Raw genomic sequence first — 19163 nt, 5'->3', positions numbered from 1 at the left:
TTAGCCAATGGGAAGCGTAGCGGAGGTATGGTCAATTACCATGTTTGTCTATTATTAGATTAGATAAGTATCACCGAATTCGTGAAAAATAGTAGTACAAAAACAAAACCATAGCCTAATCTCATATATGAAATACTAGAGGCCAGGTGCACAACATTTGTGCAGTGTGTGTGTGTGTGTGTGTGTGTGTGTGTGTGTGATGGGGGGGGGGGGGGTCCCTTACCCAGCATGCATCCTCTCACAGTCCAGGACCCCTGGGGGGGATGCCCGCCTGCCAGGATCTCTTCCCTCCCACCCCCCAGGTGTCTGAGCCTCTCCCGCCACCACTGCTGCACTTGTCAGCTGTGAGCCCGGCTTCTGGCTGAGCTGTGCTCCCCCTGTGGGAGTACACTGACCACCAGGGGCAGCTCCTGCATTGAGTGTCTGCCCCCTAGTGGTCAGTGCACATCATAGCGACTGGTCATTCCACCGTTCAGTTGATTTGCATATTACCCTTTTATTATATAGAATGGGTGCAAACATTCTAGATAGTGTGTTAGCAACCATAATCTGGCAATGTATCAGGAAAAAATCATGACCAAACACCAGACCTTCAATTCTGAGGATCAGTTGGGCAAATTACAGGAAGAAAAATTGAATGAAGATAGTCAAGCCATTACTAAAATAGTTTGGTATCACTTTTTTAGAAAAACAGTACTTGATCCAGGTGCCCATAGACCTGAGTTACACTCCTAATTCAGTCCCTTAGCATCTGTCACTCCTGGGTCTCAATGTCCTCAAGTAAAAGGAGGGCATACTCAATGTCCTTTTCTGCTCTGCTAGAATGGGGTCCATGAGTCATCCTCTAAGAATCCAGCCCGGGTTTTGTATAGGATTTTGTGCAAGTCAAACCCTGGGTTACTCAAGTAGAAAACTGGTCACACTACCCAATAAATCTGTCTGCGCTTTAATTTCACACAACAGTGCAGAGTCTAATCACAACTCAAATGGAAATAAAAAATTACCAGGTTCCCCTCCCCAACTTATTCCAGACAAATATGCATGTCCTGGCTCCTTTCTAACCCCCATAAAAGCCTCAGTAGGCTTCCTATGCAATAGCCTTCAGAGAGAGTCACAAGACCAGGTTTTCAACTTGTTCTTACTGCCACCTTGGAGCCTTCTCTCACACACATTCACTCTGCATTCTTCTCTTGAATTTCTTTTACTTAAAATAAATTTACATATATTGATTTAATGTTTCATTGTGGAAAAATGTGCATAACATGAAACTTGCCCTTTTAGCCATTTTAAGTGTACGGCAAGGAGCATTAAGTATATTCATGCTGTTGTACAACCTACTTTACTTTTAACATTAAAAAAAAATAACCACATGCCCTAAGTAACAAATTCAAATAGCACCTAAATGTATCAAATGAAAATCTTCCTGTCATTCATGTCAAAGGAAATGGCTCTTAAATTTCTTGTAAATTCTTAATTTTAAATTCATATATTGGTATATGCAGTAAATACTCAAAAATACTTATACAAGCAGGTTTTTTATTTTTAAAGAATTATGCACATTGTGCTGCCCCTTGCTTTTTTCATATAACAAAACATCATGGAGCTGTTTCTAAGTCAATACATACATCTCTCCCTCCGTCTTTCTGTTGTGTGATTCTGAGGTAATTATGTGATTAACCAGCATCCTATTAATAGCATCATGTTGTTTCTAGTTTTTTGTCGCTTTTATTTTGTTGTTAGTATTGTTTTGCTAATACAGATGGTATTACAATGACTATCCTTGAATATATAACTTGTCGTACATTAGCTACTACCTTTGAAGTCTGGGGAATTGCAGGATCAAAGCAAATGTGCATGAAGCTGGTTTATTTTTAAAGATTCTCTTGGTAAAGAATAAGCAATGTGAAGTGGTATTGTTTTTCCAATCATCACTTTCAACTATGTTATGTTAAATACCCGTTGGGCTCTTAAGCATGTCTTGAGCAATTTCCATAACTTGCCGGTCCATTTAAAACTTCAAAGCTGATTCAAAGCTTTCCCCTTCCCTGGAGAGACTGGGAAGGGCTCCTTCAACGATAGAAACGGAGGAGGAATGGAGATGACGGGAAAGCCAAACATCTTGACTTGAAACATCTCTGTGGGCCATGCTGCCTCTCTGGCTAATTCAGGCAGATGGTTGATGTTATTTGCTGGCAGGCATCAGGATTTTGAGTTCTTCGTGAGGCCTCCCTCTCTGTTGCAGTTCCCCCACGTGGATGATGCAGTTCTGACTCAGCCTCCTCCACTCGCTACCTTACTTCCCACCATTGGACGGCTGGGGTCCTTCACTTCACAGTTGTTGCTCCTTGAATGGGTAACCTTCTTGGGTGGAGCACTGCAAGATAATTCAAGCCCAGACACCTTCCGCAGGTCCTCTCAATCCATAGGACAACCACGTGTCCTTGCCACACAAGGTCATGGAAAGCTAGCCACTGTGTACTTTATCCAACTCTTTCCCCCATGTCAGGTAGGCACCCAGGGAAAGATACTAGTAAACCCGTCCATGCCTGAGCAGACCTCTCTTAGGAAAGGAAATGTCTATCTCCCTTTCTTGCCAGCAGCCCTAATCTTTGTTAATGATTCTCTTGGCACCCCATTCACTTGGATTCAAGGACAGGAAAGCATCCCTCATCCTCTCCCCCAAAGGAGAAGAGAAAAGCCTCTCAGAGTGATCACTGTTGTCTTTTCTCATGGGACCACCGCCAAGCATTCCTCCTGTTCCTCCCAGTCTTCTTAACTTAACTCAGCATTTTGGCTGCGTGGTCTTGCTAGTAGCAGTGCCAGTTTTGTTTCCTTCAAGGTGACCGGTTGATGGCTCTCCTGGAAATGTACACATATCTAGTTTTTTTGTTTTTTGTTTCCTAGTGTCTTGTGGATCACCTTTGGGTTTAAATGCAATTTAGAAACAGAAAATGTCCCTCTCAATTTCTTGTTATATGCATTTAGCTACTTGTAAGTTACTCCCTGAAAAGTAACACCACATGCAGCATATGGAAATTCCTGGTTTGCCCAAGCCCTTCATAACATTCCTTGCAATAGTTCTGAAAGGAGATGTGATAAAAGTTTATGAAATAATGAAAAGTGTGGATGAGGTAACCAGAGAGTGCCGACTCTCCATTAAATCGCAAAGTATGTAAATTGTGAAGCAGGAAAATTTAATAAGCAAGCAGTATACACAGTAGGTTAGGGACTGAGAGAATCCATTCCTCAATGAAACCATGCAAGTTGAAAAAGGATTTAGAGGAAATTGAAGAGGGATGAACCAAAATAGAGTCTTTCTTAGGGAAAAATAAAAATTCAGAGGATTTGTCATATCTTTCTGAGGTCATGGAGTACAGCTGAACATTCACACAATATGTGCTTAGGTTTCACTCTAATAGTAGAGCCCTCAGCTGAGTGGATAATGGAGATGATACAGTCTCATCTCCCAAAAGTGGGGGGCCCAGTACATCAGATCCTGCTTAGGGTTCTCTGGGGGCTCATTCAGTTGTCCAGCCATGCTGAAACTCTTTGTCCCAAACTCAGATGTCAGTCTATACACCTCAAAGGAAATCATTTCAGTCCTCCCTACTGGGCCATTGACAGACTTCTGTTTCTACTGGCACTCTCACACACTTGGGTGGAAAGGGGCACCGTACAAGTTTTGGAAGTTTGTCATTATTAATTGAAGAGTCCAGCTCCAGGCCAATATCCTGTGTGTAATATTACAAACTCGGTCATGAGAAATTATGAGGTTTTGCCTGGCAGGCCTCATGGGGAGAAGCACCCCTCCCACAGCAGACTTGCACTGCCAATACATTACAATTTTCTCTACTTCCACTCAGTACTTTTCTACTACTCAGCCTTCCTTCCCTCTCCCTCCTTCGGCCCACGGGTCCATAAAGAGGCCGGCGCTTTTGTTCAGGGCTCTTTGACAGTGAGATGATTTCCCCTATATGTACTACATCCACCTGAAAAGTTTTCAAAATATGTACATTAACAACCTAAATGCCCAGCAATGAGGATTGTATCAATAAATTTTGCATCTATAAGATATAATCATTTTAGATATTAAAAATGACAGTGGCGATAAATGAAAAGATGCCCATTATAGATGGTTCAAAGCAGAACGTTCTCTATATTTGCATTCATGTAAAAAGAAGTATGCAAACAAAATAGTTACCAGCTGTTACCTCCACAGCATTACCAAGGGTTACCTCTGGGTGGTGAGGTTATGTATTAATTTTCTTACCTATCTGTATTTTCTAATCTAGGATGAACAGGTATTATTTTTGTAATAAGAAAAAAAATAAAAATTATTTTTAATGTGTATGAGCACATTAAATGAGCAATTCTATATCTTGACATTTTAAGCATGCATGAAACGATTTAGCTAAAGTAATGTTTATCGAAAAATTTATTATAGTAGAGAAAAATGTAGAAATAACTCAATTGCTAATGGTAAGACATTGGGAAAATAAATTTTAATACATTAATAGATTATAATATTAGGCAACTAAATGTTTAATTATTTGAAAAGAAGTTCATAATGTATTAATAGGTTATTGTTTTTTAAAGGCAGGTTATACAATAGTGTATTTCCATACCCTTTGACCCCAAAACTCAACTTTTAGGAAATACTGGCAAAAAGAAACAAGTATAAATATCTTGATTGTATCATTTCAGTGAAATTTTAGAAGTTACACTAAATTTGTCCTAGCCGGTTTGGCTCAGTGGATAGAGCATCGGCCTGCAGACTCAAGGGTCCCAGGTTCGATTCCGGTCAAGGGCATGTGCCTTGGTTGCGGGCATATCCCCAGTAGGGAGTGTGTAGGAGGCAGCTGATCGATGTTTCTCTCTCATCGATGTTTCTGACTCTCTGTCCCTCTCCCTTCCTCTCTGTAAAAAATCAATAAAATATATTTTTTAAAGAAAAGAAGTTACACTAAATTTATCCATGGAGAATGCCAAAAAAAAAAAAATAATGACATAGGCTACTAAGCAACTTTTTAAAAAAATGAAATAAATTTCTATGTGCTAACATGAAAAATGTCATGATCTATTCTTAAATGAAAATATACACGTATGAAGGGGTTATAAAATGCATTCTAAATTGTATATCTCTATGCTGGTTTGATAGCTATATGAAAGCATCTATCCTTCCTATATAATAAAGCAGTAATATGCAAATTGACCCTCACACCCTCATGTGACAAGATGGCCACCCCCACATCATCACAAGATGGCCGGCAGGGGAGGGCAGTTGGGGGCGATCGGGCTGGCTGGGGAGCAGTTAGGTGTCAATCAGGCTGGCAGGGGAGTGGTTAGGGGGCTACCAGGCAGGCAGGCAGGCAGGCAGGCAGAAGTGGTTAAGGGCAATCAGGCAGGTAGGCAAGTGGTTAGGAGCCATCGGTTCCAGATATGTCCGACTGCCAGCAGTCAGACATCCTCTGAGGGGTCCCAGATTGGAGAGGGTGCAGGCTGGGCTGAGGGACACCCCCCCTCAGTGCACAAATTTCATGCACCAGGCCTCTAGTATCTTTTATAAATAGAAAAAAAATATTTAAAAAGCACATTTAATATATGTGTATATGAGAATGTAATATGCGTAGCAAAAAAATCTGAAAGAATATTTCTCGAAATGATGACAGTGGTTATTTCTGAGTGGTGAGATTAGAGCTGTATTTTATTTTGTTATTTTTGCTATTCAATATTCTTTGAGATTTTAAAAATAAATATATTACTTCATAATAAGAAAAATTAAAACTGCTTTAAATTTTAGGACTTTCATTTAGTTTTCATTCCTAATAATCCCACTGGCCCTGCCCAGGGTTGCCCATAGCCCCTATGTTCCCACTGTGGAAATGCAGCTTCTCACAGGCAGAGGCAGCTTAGTTCAAAGCAAAAAAGACAAAGAAGTCCATTCACAAAAGATCACAGATTATATAATTGTATTTATACAAAAGCCCAGAATAGGGTAATCTACATGTAGAGAAAGTAGGTTAGTGGTTGCTTAGGTCAGTAGTAGGAAGGGGGAGTAAGTACTGGGGGGAGGGGTGATAGTTAAAGAATATGGGGTTTTCTTTTTTTTTAAAACATATATATATATATATATATATTTATGTTTAATGCCATTTTATGTTGGAGAATATACTCTACAGTGGTCTAACAGGATGTTAGATTTCAAGAAAGCTCCACAATATCTGAGCCATGCTGCTTTATTATTTCCATTTTCGAGATGAGGAAACAGAAAACAAGTAGAGTGTGTTGGTCACATGGCTTGCAAGTGGAGGCAAGAAGCCAGTCTGCCTCTGCAGTCCACACCCTTTCTGCACTGTGACCTTCAGTTGTGTTGGAGATAGGCAAGAAAGGATCTTTCCTCCCAAGGGCCTAAAAATGATACCCCCTCTTTTAAAAAAAATATGGTGCCCTAACTGGTTTGGCTCAGTGGATAGAGCATCAGCCTGCGGACTGAAGGGTCCCAGGTTTGATTCTAGTCAATAAAAAAATATTTTTAAAAAATATGGTAATATATATGTAACAAAATTTACTAATTGAACCATTATTAAGTGTACAGTTCTGTAGCATCAAGCACATTCACATTTTTTAAAAATATATATTTTTATTGATTTCAGAGAAGAAGGAAGAGGGAAAAAAGATAGAAGCATCAATGATGAGAAAGAATCATTGATCAGCTACCTCCTGCACACCCCACACTGAGGATGGAGCCCGCAACTTAGGCCTGTGCCCTGACCGGGAATTGAACAATGACCTCCTTGTTCATACTAGTAGGTCGACACTCAACCACTAAAACATGCCAGCTGGGCATATTCACATTTCTTGAATCATCACTATCCCTCTCCAGAACTTTTTCATCTTCCCCCACTGAAACTCTGCACCCATTAAAAAATAACTCCCCATTTTTCCCACCCCTCCCTCCAACCCCGGGCAACCATCATTCTACTTCTCTCAGTATGAATTTGACTACTCTAGGTCCCTCATATAAATGGAATTATACAATATTTGTCATTGGTGACTGGCTTATTTCACTTAGCATAATGTTTTCAAGGTTCATCCATGAGTTAGACCAGTGATGGCGAACCTTTTGAGCTCGGCATGTCAGCATTTTGAAAAACCCTAACTTAACTCTGGTGCCGTGTCACATATAGAAATTTTTTTGATATTTGCAACCATAGTAAAACAAAGACTTATATTTTTGATATTTATTTTATACATTTAAATGCCATTTAACAAAGAAAAATCAACCAAAAAAATGAGTTTGCGTGTCACCTCTGACACGCGTGTCATAGGTTCGCCATCACTGAGTTAGACTTTCATTCCTTTTTAAGACTGGATAATTAATATTCCATTATATGTATATACCATATTTTGTTTTTCCATTCATCCAGTGATGGACACTTTGATTGCTTCCACCTTTTTTTTTTGCCTGCTGCAGATAATGCTGGTACAGACACAAATATAGAAATATCTGTTTGAGTCCCTGCTTTCAATTCGTTATGGTATATACACAAGATTGGAATTGCTGGATCATATGTAATTCTACATTTTATTCTCACTGGCTGAGGTTTCTTGAGGAAATAAAATTACCTTAAAATTGACTGTGGTGATGGTTGCAGGTGTCTGTGAAAGTACTGAAAACTGCTGAGTTGTAAAGTTTAAATGGGTGAATTGTAAGCTACTTGAATAAATATACCTTTTTTTTTAAAGCAAAAAAGACATTTGCTTAAGAGCACTATAGGCTGAGCCCGTCTCAACTTTCATCCATAAGAAGGTCTAGACAACCAGCAAGCTTCCCAACCTCAAAGGACTGGCAATTTGCATCAACTGTGTTGGATTCTGGACACCTAGTTTCGGGGTGTCTGGTGCTCATTAAAACTCTCCCTCTGGCCACAGTGCATTATAGATTCAGTGATGAAGTGGGTTGGAGAATGTCCATTTTATTAATTTAATTATTCTTAATATAATGTTTACTTCTGTTTCCCACAGGTGTTCCCCTCTGTATCTTGTTCCTGCCTGTCCCGTGGAACTCACTGTCTGACAAGTGAGGCCTAGGAGGCAGGTTCCCTACGAAGACTCATAATGGTAACCCTTTCCAATGACCTCCCATCATCTTAGCAGGCACCAACAAAAGATGTCTCTTACCTTTTAAAAGGCTTGCTGAGGATTGAAAGGTAACCTTAGAGTCATTTTGGTGCATGACTGTAACATGAAAAAAATATATAAGCTAACAATAATCTACTAATTACTGTGACTCAGTACCTCTGGTTCACAAAGACCAGTGTCCACACATGTAAGGAGCAGGAATCTTCCCACTCACTTTGTAAGATATTGTTTAGTTTGTGTTTCTGAAACAGCTCATTACCTATTGTGTTATTGAAATTCTAGAGTATATCTGCCCTTCTCATTCAAAGACGATGCTATTTCTGCTTTTATTTCTTGGAATGAATTTTCCACATTAACATTATTTTTGTTGTTTGTTTATCCTCACTTGAGGGTATATTTCCATTGATTTTAGATAGAGTAGAAAGGAAGGAGAGAGGGAGGGTGGGAGGGTGGGAGAGAGATAGAAAGAGAGAAGGGAGAAAGAGAAAGGGAGAAAGAGAGAGACAGAGAAAGAGAGACAGAGAGAGAGAGAGAGAGGAGAGAGACTTCGATGTGAAAGAGATACATTGATTGGTTGCCAAGAGAGAGAGAGAGAGAGAGAGAGAAAGAGAGACTTCGATGTGAAAGAGATACATTGATTGGTTGCCTCCTGCATGCACCCTATGCAGGATCGAATCTGCAACCCAATTAAGTGCCCTCGGCCAGGAATCAAACCCATGACCCTTCAGGTATGTGGGCCAATGCTCTAACCGCTGAGAACACTGGCCAGGACATATTGACATCATTTTTAAGTTTTTCAGATATGCTCCTAGTGTTCATATGAATATTCACTTCATCTCTATGAGCTTCTTTCTTCATTTTTAAAATGAAAAAGTTAACGTAGAATATCTCTACAGTCTTTGTCAGTCAGTAATTGAATACTGAGTAAGTTTACAGAGGGAAGTATATATTTTGGGAATATTTTCCTTCTCTTAAGGAGTTTAGCCTCTATTGAGAACCTTCCCCCCACCCCCTTTTTTTTTTTTACCCAGGGTCACTAACTCTTAACCATCAGGCACTATTGCCTCTGATTAGGCCAGCAATGAAGAAAACACACAATCTAGCTCCAATATACCTGTCTAGTTATTTCCCATTGCTCTCCTGAAAGATCCATCCAGCGCTATCAATATGGACTGCTTGCTCTAATTCCTGCCTCCAAGCTTATGCTCATGGTATTTCCTCTTCCCTGGAATATCTTCCTATCTCTGCCCTTTGAGATGCCACCCTTTAAAGACTACGTCAAGTTCCCTTTTCTCTGTGAATATTTTACTGTATAGTCCTTAAAAACAGAAACCACAGCATATTTCTGTATCCTCAGATTCTGTCATAAAACCTTAAGCCAAAATATTTGTGGTAATATCCTCATTTGAATTGTCATCTATGTAAATGTATCATCTCCACTACAAAGCTACAAATTTCTTGAAGTCAGTGACCATGCGTATAATTCTTTAACTTCCTAACAATGAAGAACACCAATAATTGAAGTTTGAGAGTGAGAATCACAACCTTATTGCCTCTGAGTTCCGGACTGTAGAAATATCAATCCAGAAGTCAGATAATAATACAAATACCAGCTTTTTATTGTAATGCTAGATTGGAGAACACAGCCTGTATTAGAGGTCAAAGTCAATTTCACACTCCTTCTTCCCAAACTGAAGTTAATTATAGGCAGAACTTGTACAACCACAAGCAGGGTCTGCTCCAACTAATCTACAATACAAAGAAGAAAAGAATGCACATCTTGCCCTGATCGGTTTGGCTCAGTGGATAGAGCGTCGGCCTGGGGACTGAAGGGTCCCGGGTTCGATTCCGGTCAAGGGCATGTGCCTTGGTTGCGGGCACATCCCCAGTAGGGGGTGTGCAGGAGGCAGCTGATCGATGTGTCTCTCTCATCGATGTTTCTAACTCTCTATCCCTCTCCCTTCCTCTCTGTAAAAAAATCAATAAAATATATTTAAAAAAAAAAAGAATGCACATCTCCTGTGGGCAACATCATTCCAAAAGAAAGTCAAGGAGAGACTTGGCCAAATGAATGCAATAATTCTTTTTCTAAAATAGCAATCATATAAACCATTCTTCCTCCCCTAAGAAACAAGTGGGAGGTGAAAGTAAAAAGGATTGCTGCTCTTTCCCTAACACTTCTGAGAAAACAGAAAAACTATATTTTGGAGGAAGGTAAGAAAATACAGAGAGGAAGAGGTTGGTATCTCCTATACTTGATAAATTTTTGTGAACATATAATAATAAAAGAATGAATGCCATCCGACAGCAGTCCACTTTTTAAATGTACCATTCATGAACTACCTGCAGCCTTCTAGGTACCAGTAGAAGCTGGAGCCAACCTTTGGATGTAATTTTGAGGCCAGGCAGAGAGCATCTCAGGATTCTGAGGTGGGTGTTGAATCTCAATGCCTGATGCTACTAGTTGCTAATGAGTGGGAGGCCTGGGGATTCTAGTGGCTTTTAGGTCAATTTCAAAGCAAAATTTCTGGAATTTTATTTTAAATTCCAAATGGAACAAAATGAAAAGGGAATCAAGATGAGGAGCCAAGAGGGTAAAGAATAGAGGTTACCTTTTTCATGAGAAGGGTTAACATGGGTTACAGGAAGGGGCCAACTTTAGGAATTGAGAGTTCCAGTGTTAACTCCATTCCATTAATTGATTGTCCTGGGTTTCAGATAATGCACGAGAGACTCTACAGCAAGAATAATAGCTCTCCCTATCCCAGAACATCACACGTGCCCATCTGACACAGGGATTCCCTTCCTTGTCATATGCCCTGGATTCCCTATCTTAAGTCACAAACAATTAATGTCACAAACAATTCAGGTAGAAATTTTACCTTCAGAAAGTTTCTCTAGCCTTCTTCAAGTTTCCTATAGTAATATCTCAATTTATAATTCATCTGACTGCCTACGTAATTCAAGGTTATGAGACACTTCACAAGTTACCTTCAAGTAATAGCCCAGAGTAATGTTAAGACCTAAATTTGAAAGCTTCGCAAAACTTTGTGAACCAGGAGCTCAATTCAACTCAACATTCATTGTTGAAAAAATTAAATGTAATAAAATTATTTAATTAGAAGCAGCATAAATTATTCTAAACATGGAAACCATTAGGCCATTGCTGTTAAAATCAGTCATAAAACAGGAAATGTTCCACATCATTGTTATTGACCATTGTTTTATAGATTCTGGAAAATGTAATAAAATGAGAAAAATGTAATTGTTATAAATACTGGAAAAATTATTTATTTTTAATAATATGATTATTTATGTAGATTTTTAAAAAAACTTTAGACAACATAATGAAAATAAATTGGATAAGGTGGCTTTGTATAAGAGTTTTTTCTATATAAGTCAACTCTGTATGGGGAAAATATTCACCTCAAAATAGTGACAAAACAATAAAAATACTTAGTTAACTAGAAAGGAAATAGCAGAGTTAGGACCTTCCAGAATAGCAGAGCAAGTATCTCCAAAATCCACACCTTTATAAAAACAACAAGAACACCTGGGGGGAAAAAATCAAAATCAACTTTTTCAGAACTGTGGAAATTGATCAAAAACCTGTAGCAATTTGAGGAGCATTTACTCAGATGAAGTGGCTGAATCTCAATAAAAACAGCAAGCTTTGTGGCATTTTAACATGCCCTATTTATATCTGCTTTACCCCAGTTCTGCAGTAGTCTGAAAGACCAACAGCTACATAACTATGATAGCTGTGGAAAATAGTAATCTAGCAGCCACTGGAGGGAGCATAATGGATTTGGAGTCCCCCAAAAAGTCCCAAGAGAATTGTCATTATTTGACCATCTGGCAACTCCCTAGAAAAGTCCTATCAAGAGGTTTATCTTTATTTGACCTCAGAACTTGGTCACTGAGAAAGCCTCTATCCCCAGGGTATTTGTCAAAACCAATCAGTGACAATTTTTTAACATCACAGCTGCCTGAGGCAGCAATACCAGTTGGGACAAACAAGAGGCTTTCAAAAAAAAAACTTAAATCAAAGCTCCAAAATGTTCCTGGAGATATAGAAAGCAAGGTACACATGCAGTGCTTTCTTGATAACCAAAAATCTCTCAACTCTGTCTGATCTGGAGGCTCTGAAAAGCAAGATGTAAAGTATTGTCCCAACACACACACACACACACACACACACACACACACACACACACAATAAGAAACCTATTGGTTCAAGGGAGTTAAGGAAATCTCTGTTCAATGATTAGCTGACTACTAAGCAAACTTACTAAGCAAACTTAGCAGACACTTCAGTGCTGCATAAAACAAAGAACACAGACTTCACAAAATAATTTCAGGAAAGTCACTAAGCAAGCAAACAATAGTAGCAGATACAACAACAAAAATAACAAAAAGAAACAACAAATTTTGAGGTAGGTGGGGGAAATCTGATTTACAGAGTTGTTACATGATATAATTTAAAGTTCCCTTTTTTTCAACAAAAATATATGAGGCACACACAAAGAAATAGGAAAGAATGGCCACTACATAGGGAGAAACAAAAGTAGTCAATAGAAATTGTCTCTGAGGAAACCTAGATTTTGGACTTGCTAGATGAAGTGTTCAAGTCAGGAATTACAAATATCTTCAAATAATGAAGGGGACTCATGTGTAAAGAACTAAAAAAAAGAATGAGAAGGATGTCTCACCAAATACAGAATATCAATAAAGAGACAGAAATTATAAAAATGGACCAAATATAAATTCTGGAGTTGAAAATTACAATGACTGAAATGACAAATTTACTAGAGGAGCTTTAACATGTAGAAGAAAGAACCAGAAAACTTCAAAATAGGTCAATTAAGATAATCTAGTCTAAAAAACAGAAAGAAGAAAAAATAAAATAAGCAAAGCTTCAACAACTTGTGTAACAACATCAAGTGTACCAACATAACTACAATGTGAGTCTCAGAAGGAGACAATAGAGAGAAAAGAGAAAAAATAATATTTGAAGTAATAATGGCTAAAGACACCCCAAATTTGATGAAAAGTATTTATTTACACATATAAGAAGCTCCAAACATTTTAAGTACAATAAGCACAAAGAGATCCATACCTGAACAAATCATAGTCAAACTATAGAAAACCAAAGACACTCTGTCAGAAAGAGAAAAATGGCTCTTCACATACAAGGAATCTTCAATAAGATTAATGGCTGACTTTCCATCAGAAACTATGGAGGTCAGAAGGCAGTGGGATGACATATTCAAAGTGCTGAAAGGAAAAAACTATCAACCAAGAATTCTATATCTACAGAACTGTCTTTCAAAAATGGAGAAATTCAGTTATTACAAGAAAACAGAAAAGAGAGAGTATGTGGCTAGCAGACATGGTAAAGGGAGTCCTTCAGGCTGAAATAAAAGGATGCTAGACAGTAGCTGGAGTCCACATAAAGGAACATAACTACATAGGTAAATATATGACAGTATGAATGCATTTTTCATTTATAACTCTTCTACCTGATTTCAAAGACAACTGCATTAAACAACAATCAATTATAAAACTGTTGATGGGCTTATCTATACTAATAAAAGGGTAATATGCTAATTAGACTGGGAGACCTTCCGGGATACTGGCCAGGGAGGGCAGTTGGGGGCCATGAGGCTGTCAGGGGAGGGCAGTTGGGGGCGAGCAGGCCAGCAGGGGAGGATACTTGGGGGTGAGCAGGCTGGCAGGTAGAGTGGTTAAGGGCAATCGGGCAGGCAGACAGGTGAGTGGTTAGGAGCCAGGGGTCCCGGATTGGAGAGGGTGCAAGCCAGGCTAAGAGAGGGTGTGCGCCCCCCCCCTTCCCCCGCTGCACGAATTTTGTGCACCGGGCCACTAGTAATGTATAAAATAATACAAGTAATATATATATATATATATATGTGTGTGTGTGTGTGTGTGTGTGAAAATAATAGCACAAAAGGCAGAGGATGGAATGTAGCTTTTTTGAAGCAAAAATTTCATATGCTAAACAAATTAAGTTGATATTACTTTAAATTATATTATTTTAAGCTTAGATGTTAATTATAACACCCAGAGCAATCACCTAAAAAATGTGTGAAAATATGTAAAAGAAACAGGGTAGATCTTAGGATTTTAAGGGCTGGTATTCAGGATAATTATTTAAGACACTGCTCACCCAAAAATCAAGATTTAAGTTCCTGGGACAGGAATTTGTCCTAGTATGGGTCATGCCCACTATTGTGGTCAGAAGAGTGGGGTTTCATGATTGGCAGATCTCTAGAATTGCATGAGAAAGACAACAGTAGGCATTTTCCCAAGGTAACCAGAATTTTGATTAAAAAAGAAAAATTAACTACGTATCCAAATAGGCAATTTGCAGAACAGAAAATCCAAAAGAGAAAGAGAGAGAACATGAGTAGCTTCACTAGTAGTCAGTAAAATACAAATTAAAGGAACAACAACCACTATTTACTTATCAGAATGGCTAAAATTATGCAGAGCAAATTGTTACAGCCTTTTAGAAGGCAATCTATTAATGTTGTAAATAGATCAATCTCATATCTAGAAATTAATCCCTCAGAAATTAAAGTACCAGGGCATTTTGGATACACATATAAGGATGTTTACTCAAATATGAATGGCAGTGGCAATTTTTAAAAAATAATCTGAAAGTCATGAATAGGGAAACTCTTGATACATCCAAAACATTATACAGCCTCTAAAATAAAAAAATGAATTAGAGCAATACCAGTTAGATTGAAAGTATGTTTATGACTTATTATTAAATGAGAAAAGCAACAAGTAGACAAGTGTATATACTATGATACCTCATTTTGCAAAATAAATAAGGATAATATATATATTGTCCAATATATACATACATATCCTATATAATAAAAGCCTAATATGCTCAGTCAGCCATTCAAACAATCAAAGTGTAATATGCTAATGATATGCTAAGACCGCTCAACTGCTCGCTATGATGCGTACTGACCACCAGGAGGCAGACAGTCAACTGGTTGACCAGTCACTATGACATGCACTGACCACCAGGGGGAAGACGCTTCGACCGGTAGGTTAGCTTGCTGCTGGGGTCTGGCTGATCCAGACCAAGTGAGACTGGCCGGACACACACTGGAGCCCTCCTGCTGTCCCTCCCCGGTTGGCTAACCTTCCACATCCCTCCCCGGCCCTGATCATGCACCAGTGGGATTCCTTGGCCTGGCCTGTGCCCTCTCGCAATCCGTGACCCCTCAGCGGATGTCAGAGAGCCAGTTTTGGCCCAATTCCGCAGGCCAGGACGAAGGACCCCAGTGGTGCATGAATTCGTGTACCGGGCCTCTAAAATTATATATATATATAACTTTTTAAATAGTGAGGGAGAATAGTAAGGGTAGAATGAAGTAAGAAAAGACAAGACTAGAAAATAGGGTGTCCAAAAGAAAACAGCATGCATGATTGCACGTGTGCATATATGGATGGACATGTGCATAAAGAGATGTGAGGAAATATGATTACTAAAACATTTACAGTGGCTATTTCAGGTGTGGGGATTTACTTTCTTCCTTATACTTTGCCCAGGGGGGATGAAGATAAGTCAGAAACACACCCTGCTTGGCAGGCTCTCACAGTTAGTGGGAGACAAGAGGACACAGCCAGCTGTAACATATACCAAATGTAGTGAGTGTAGTAACAGAAACACAGAGTGCTGGGAAAGAGGTATTAATTGATCTCACAGATCTGACTCAGAAGATCTGGAAGAATTTCATTAAAGAAGACATTTGAGTTGGGTCTTGCAGGCTTGGGAGCAATTCAACAGGTAAAGAATGGGATAAAGAGAAATCCAGGATAAGGGAACAGAGAGCAAAACAAACAAGGGCATCTGAAAGCCAAGGTGTATTCAAAGAACAGCAATTGGCCTGGCTCAGTATAATTGGAACACAGGTGTTGAATGGACAGAAGGTTGGACAGTAAGCTGTTTCCCAACTGTGAAAGTAGTTTAGGCTGTATTCTAATTGCAGAGGGGAGTCCACAGGTTTATGTGCAGGGCGTAGAGGGAATGTTTTGTTGGTTTTGTCAGGAGAGTGACATTCTTAGGTCTGTGTTGGGGGTGAGGAGAGACAAGAAAACCAGTTAGGAAACATAAAATGGTTCTGCCAAGAGTAATCCAAGTCTTACAAGAGCAGCAATGTGGGGATGCAGAGGGGAAAGATTCCAGAAACATGTCTAAGGTAATAGGGCATGCCTTGGTGGAAGATGGAAAACTTTCTGTGCCTGGCAACTGAAGTCGGGAGTACTCCAATCTGAGAAAGAGAACACTGGGATTGGAGGTGAGAACCACACTAAATGAAAGATTCCATGCCCTAACTGGTTTGGCTCAGTGGATAGAGCGTCGGCCTGCAGACTGAAGGGTCCCAGGTTCCATTCCAGTCAAGGGCATGTACCTTGGTTGTGGGCACATCCCCAGTAGGGAGTATGCAGGAGGCAGCTGATCGATGTTTCTCTCTCATCGATGTTTCTAACTCTCTAACCCTCTCCCTTCCTCTTTGTAAATATATATATCTCAATAAAATATATATATATATTTAAAAAAACAAAAAGAAAGATTCCACTATCTGGCAGAATATAGAGGAATGGTGTGAATAATGGGCTAAGAATCCTTAGAGAAATTCCGAGGGATCAGAAGATCACAGATATCAAAAGGACGAATCCTAAATCCAGAACCACAGAACTGAACATCTGAAGTCAGAATCTTGAGTGTCTCTGTAGTATCCAGTTCAGTTAACATGTCAGGTCTCTGCAGTCAGCTATCCTAAGAAACAGATGAACCCACAAGCCTTCTGAAGGAGGGCAACCCTACTGAGGAGGATTAAATCCGCCCCCTTGGTTTCCGAACGTTCCAAATGAAAGGGTTTGCCTATATAGAATGAGAGCTCTGCAGAGTCGTAGACATAATTCTTGCTCTTGGAAAAGCTAGCTTTTTGTTCACTGCCTTGAGGCAACCCCAGGCTGTCCTTTCTTCCTCTTACTTCCCCCCTCAGTTGAACCTGTGAGAAGAATTCTTTTGGGTAACATTCGGCCTAAAACATCCAATATTACTACTGTCCTGTTGGACTGTGAGTGGCCCCACCTGGCTTTCCTCCCTTACCCCCTCACAGGCCTCAAGACAGTAGTAAAAAGTGGGATTTCCCAACCAGGGTAAAGTAAGTGAAAACACACAAGTCTAAATAGGTTCCCAAGACCCTGTCCAGATCTCTCACCCTATATAACTTCTTCAGGGTGTCTTAAAGGTTCAGGCATACTTCTAATGGTGGACATCTGTTGGTGGCTGCCTGTTAGCATTCCTGGGAAAAGTAACGTGCTCGTCTTTCTGATTATAAAAGTACAAACTCAACGTAAAGAATTTGGAAAACCCAGACCGTATAAAAATAAAAACGCTAATTGGGAACGCCACCCTAGAAATAAAAAAAAATGAATATTGGCATGGAATCCTTCCAGCTTTGTTACTGGCCTGTTGGGGACCCGAGCCTGAGGCTCCCGGGCCGCCGGGCCAGCTCCCGAGGCAGCCGCTGGCCAGAGGCCCGGGAAGGGACGCCGCCGGGAGGTGGGTTGGAGCAGGGCGCCCGGAGGCGGGGCTGCCCCCGGGGACTCGGCGGGCGGCGGAGCGCGGAGAGAGCGCGCGCGGTTGGAAGCGAGCCCGGCGCGTCGTCCCCTGGAGCCGTGCAGGTGGTGCCAGCGCTGCCGGCCGGCCGAGCGCGGGGTCCGGGCGCGCCTAGCGGAGAGGAGCCCGGGGAAGAGGCGGGAGGCGCGGCTCCGCCAGGGACCGGCCGGAGGCTTCCCCGCGGGGCACCGCACGCTCGCGCAGACCGCAGGGGCCCGCGCCGCAGTCTCTCCGCCTGCACGCCCGGCTGCCGGCGCGGCGATGGCCAGGGCTCCCGCCCCTGGCCCTGCCCACGCCCTTGCCGGTCCCTTTCAGCCCCACGAGCCCACGAGAGACCCGGGCAGTGTGAGTTTGACGCTTCTCGGCGGTCGGGGACCTGGCGAGGTGAGCAGCGCGCCCTTGAACTTGTCCCCAGTCTGCCTTGCGGGTGCACGTTAACTCCGAGGTGCAGCGGGCAGATAGGAGGGGCTCCCTGTCCGGGGCTGTGAAGCCCTGACTGCAGAAAGTTTTATTGCACTGTGGTCTGTGGAACTGCCTGGTTCTGGGCTGAGGATCGCCCGGAAGCTGCTGCATCCTTGTACCCTGGCAAGCACCAGTTGCCAACTTAGCTCTCTCAGGAACTAGGGGCCCACCTGTTAGAACGCGATATTTGAATGGTGTCTATCTAGGTGTGCATGCACGCCTGAGGAATACGACTTGGAGGTTTCTCTGTAGTATCGAGTTCTGTTGTTAACATTTCAGAATTGAAATCTGTGGTGAGTGAAGTCATGGCATGATGCTCTTACTCTTCCCTTTGTTGGTCTTGTAGGTAACTGCGTGCATGAATAATAGGTAAATGATGCCCTACCCTATAATGAAATGTCTTTCCCCATGGAGTCCTTTAAACCATGGAGGATAACATTAAATGATAGCATCCCTACATAAAAGTGAGAGATGTTCAGGATTAAAACATGGAAACATGGTTGAGACAGATGTATTAGGCAGCCAGGCCTGCAGAGGAAAATGAAGTTTTCTGAACCAGTGGTGAAATGCAGCACAGAAGGCTTACCTAAGGCTGGGCAGGAGCCAGGCTTGCAAAAACAGTAGCTTCTTCCTTTGCTGCAGCTGGAGTAGCCGGGTGTGTGCAGATAAGTAGCAGAGGAAGTGATTGTATACAGTGTAAGGCAGTTTGCGTCTGGAGAATAAAATGCCTTGGCAGGTTTTGCTTGAGTTAGGGATCTCTTGGGGGTGGCAGTGGCTCTCTGGTCCCCATTTTGCCAGCCTAACTCCACTTCAGGGCCACTACGGTCTCTGAAGTGCTGCCTGTATTGCCCCCTTCTCTTCTACCACCAGCTTTTAGCTTCCCCCT

At 41.0% G+C, this 19163-nt stretch overlaps 1 protein-coding gene and 1 pseudogene across 1 annotated transcript in view; one reads left to right on the top strand and one right to left on the bottom strand.

Moving 5' to 3' along the window:
• LOC102418461 overlaps window positions 1-3538 on the bottom strand; it is a 6966-nt pseudogene extending 3428 nt beyond the window's left edge.
• The window catches only part of GPR156 (G protein-coupled receptor 156), a 112307-nt gene that overhangs the window by 2894 nt on the left and 90250 nt on the right, over window positions 1-19163 (top strand). The window contains exon 2 of the mRNA XM_006090923.3: window positions 8026-8210. The gene's annotated coding sequence lies outside the window, so the exon portion shown is untranslated. The remainder of the gene's footprint in view (window positions 1-8025; window positions 8211-19163) is intronic.

This window comes from Myotis lucifugus, unplaced genomic scaffold (genome assembly GCF_000147115.1).
Source record: "Myotis lucifugus unplaced genomic scaffold, Myoluc2.0 scaffold_84, whole genome shotgun sequence".
NCBI classification, from domain to species: domain Eukaryota; kingdom Metazoa; phylum Chordata; class Mammalia; order Chiroptera; family Vespertilionidae; genus Myotis; species Myotis lucifugus.
This window is presented reverse-complemented; position numbering and strand designations above follow the sequence as displayed.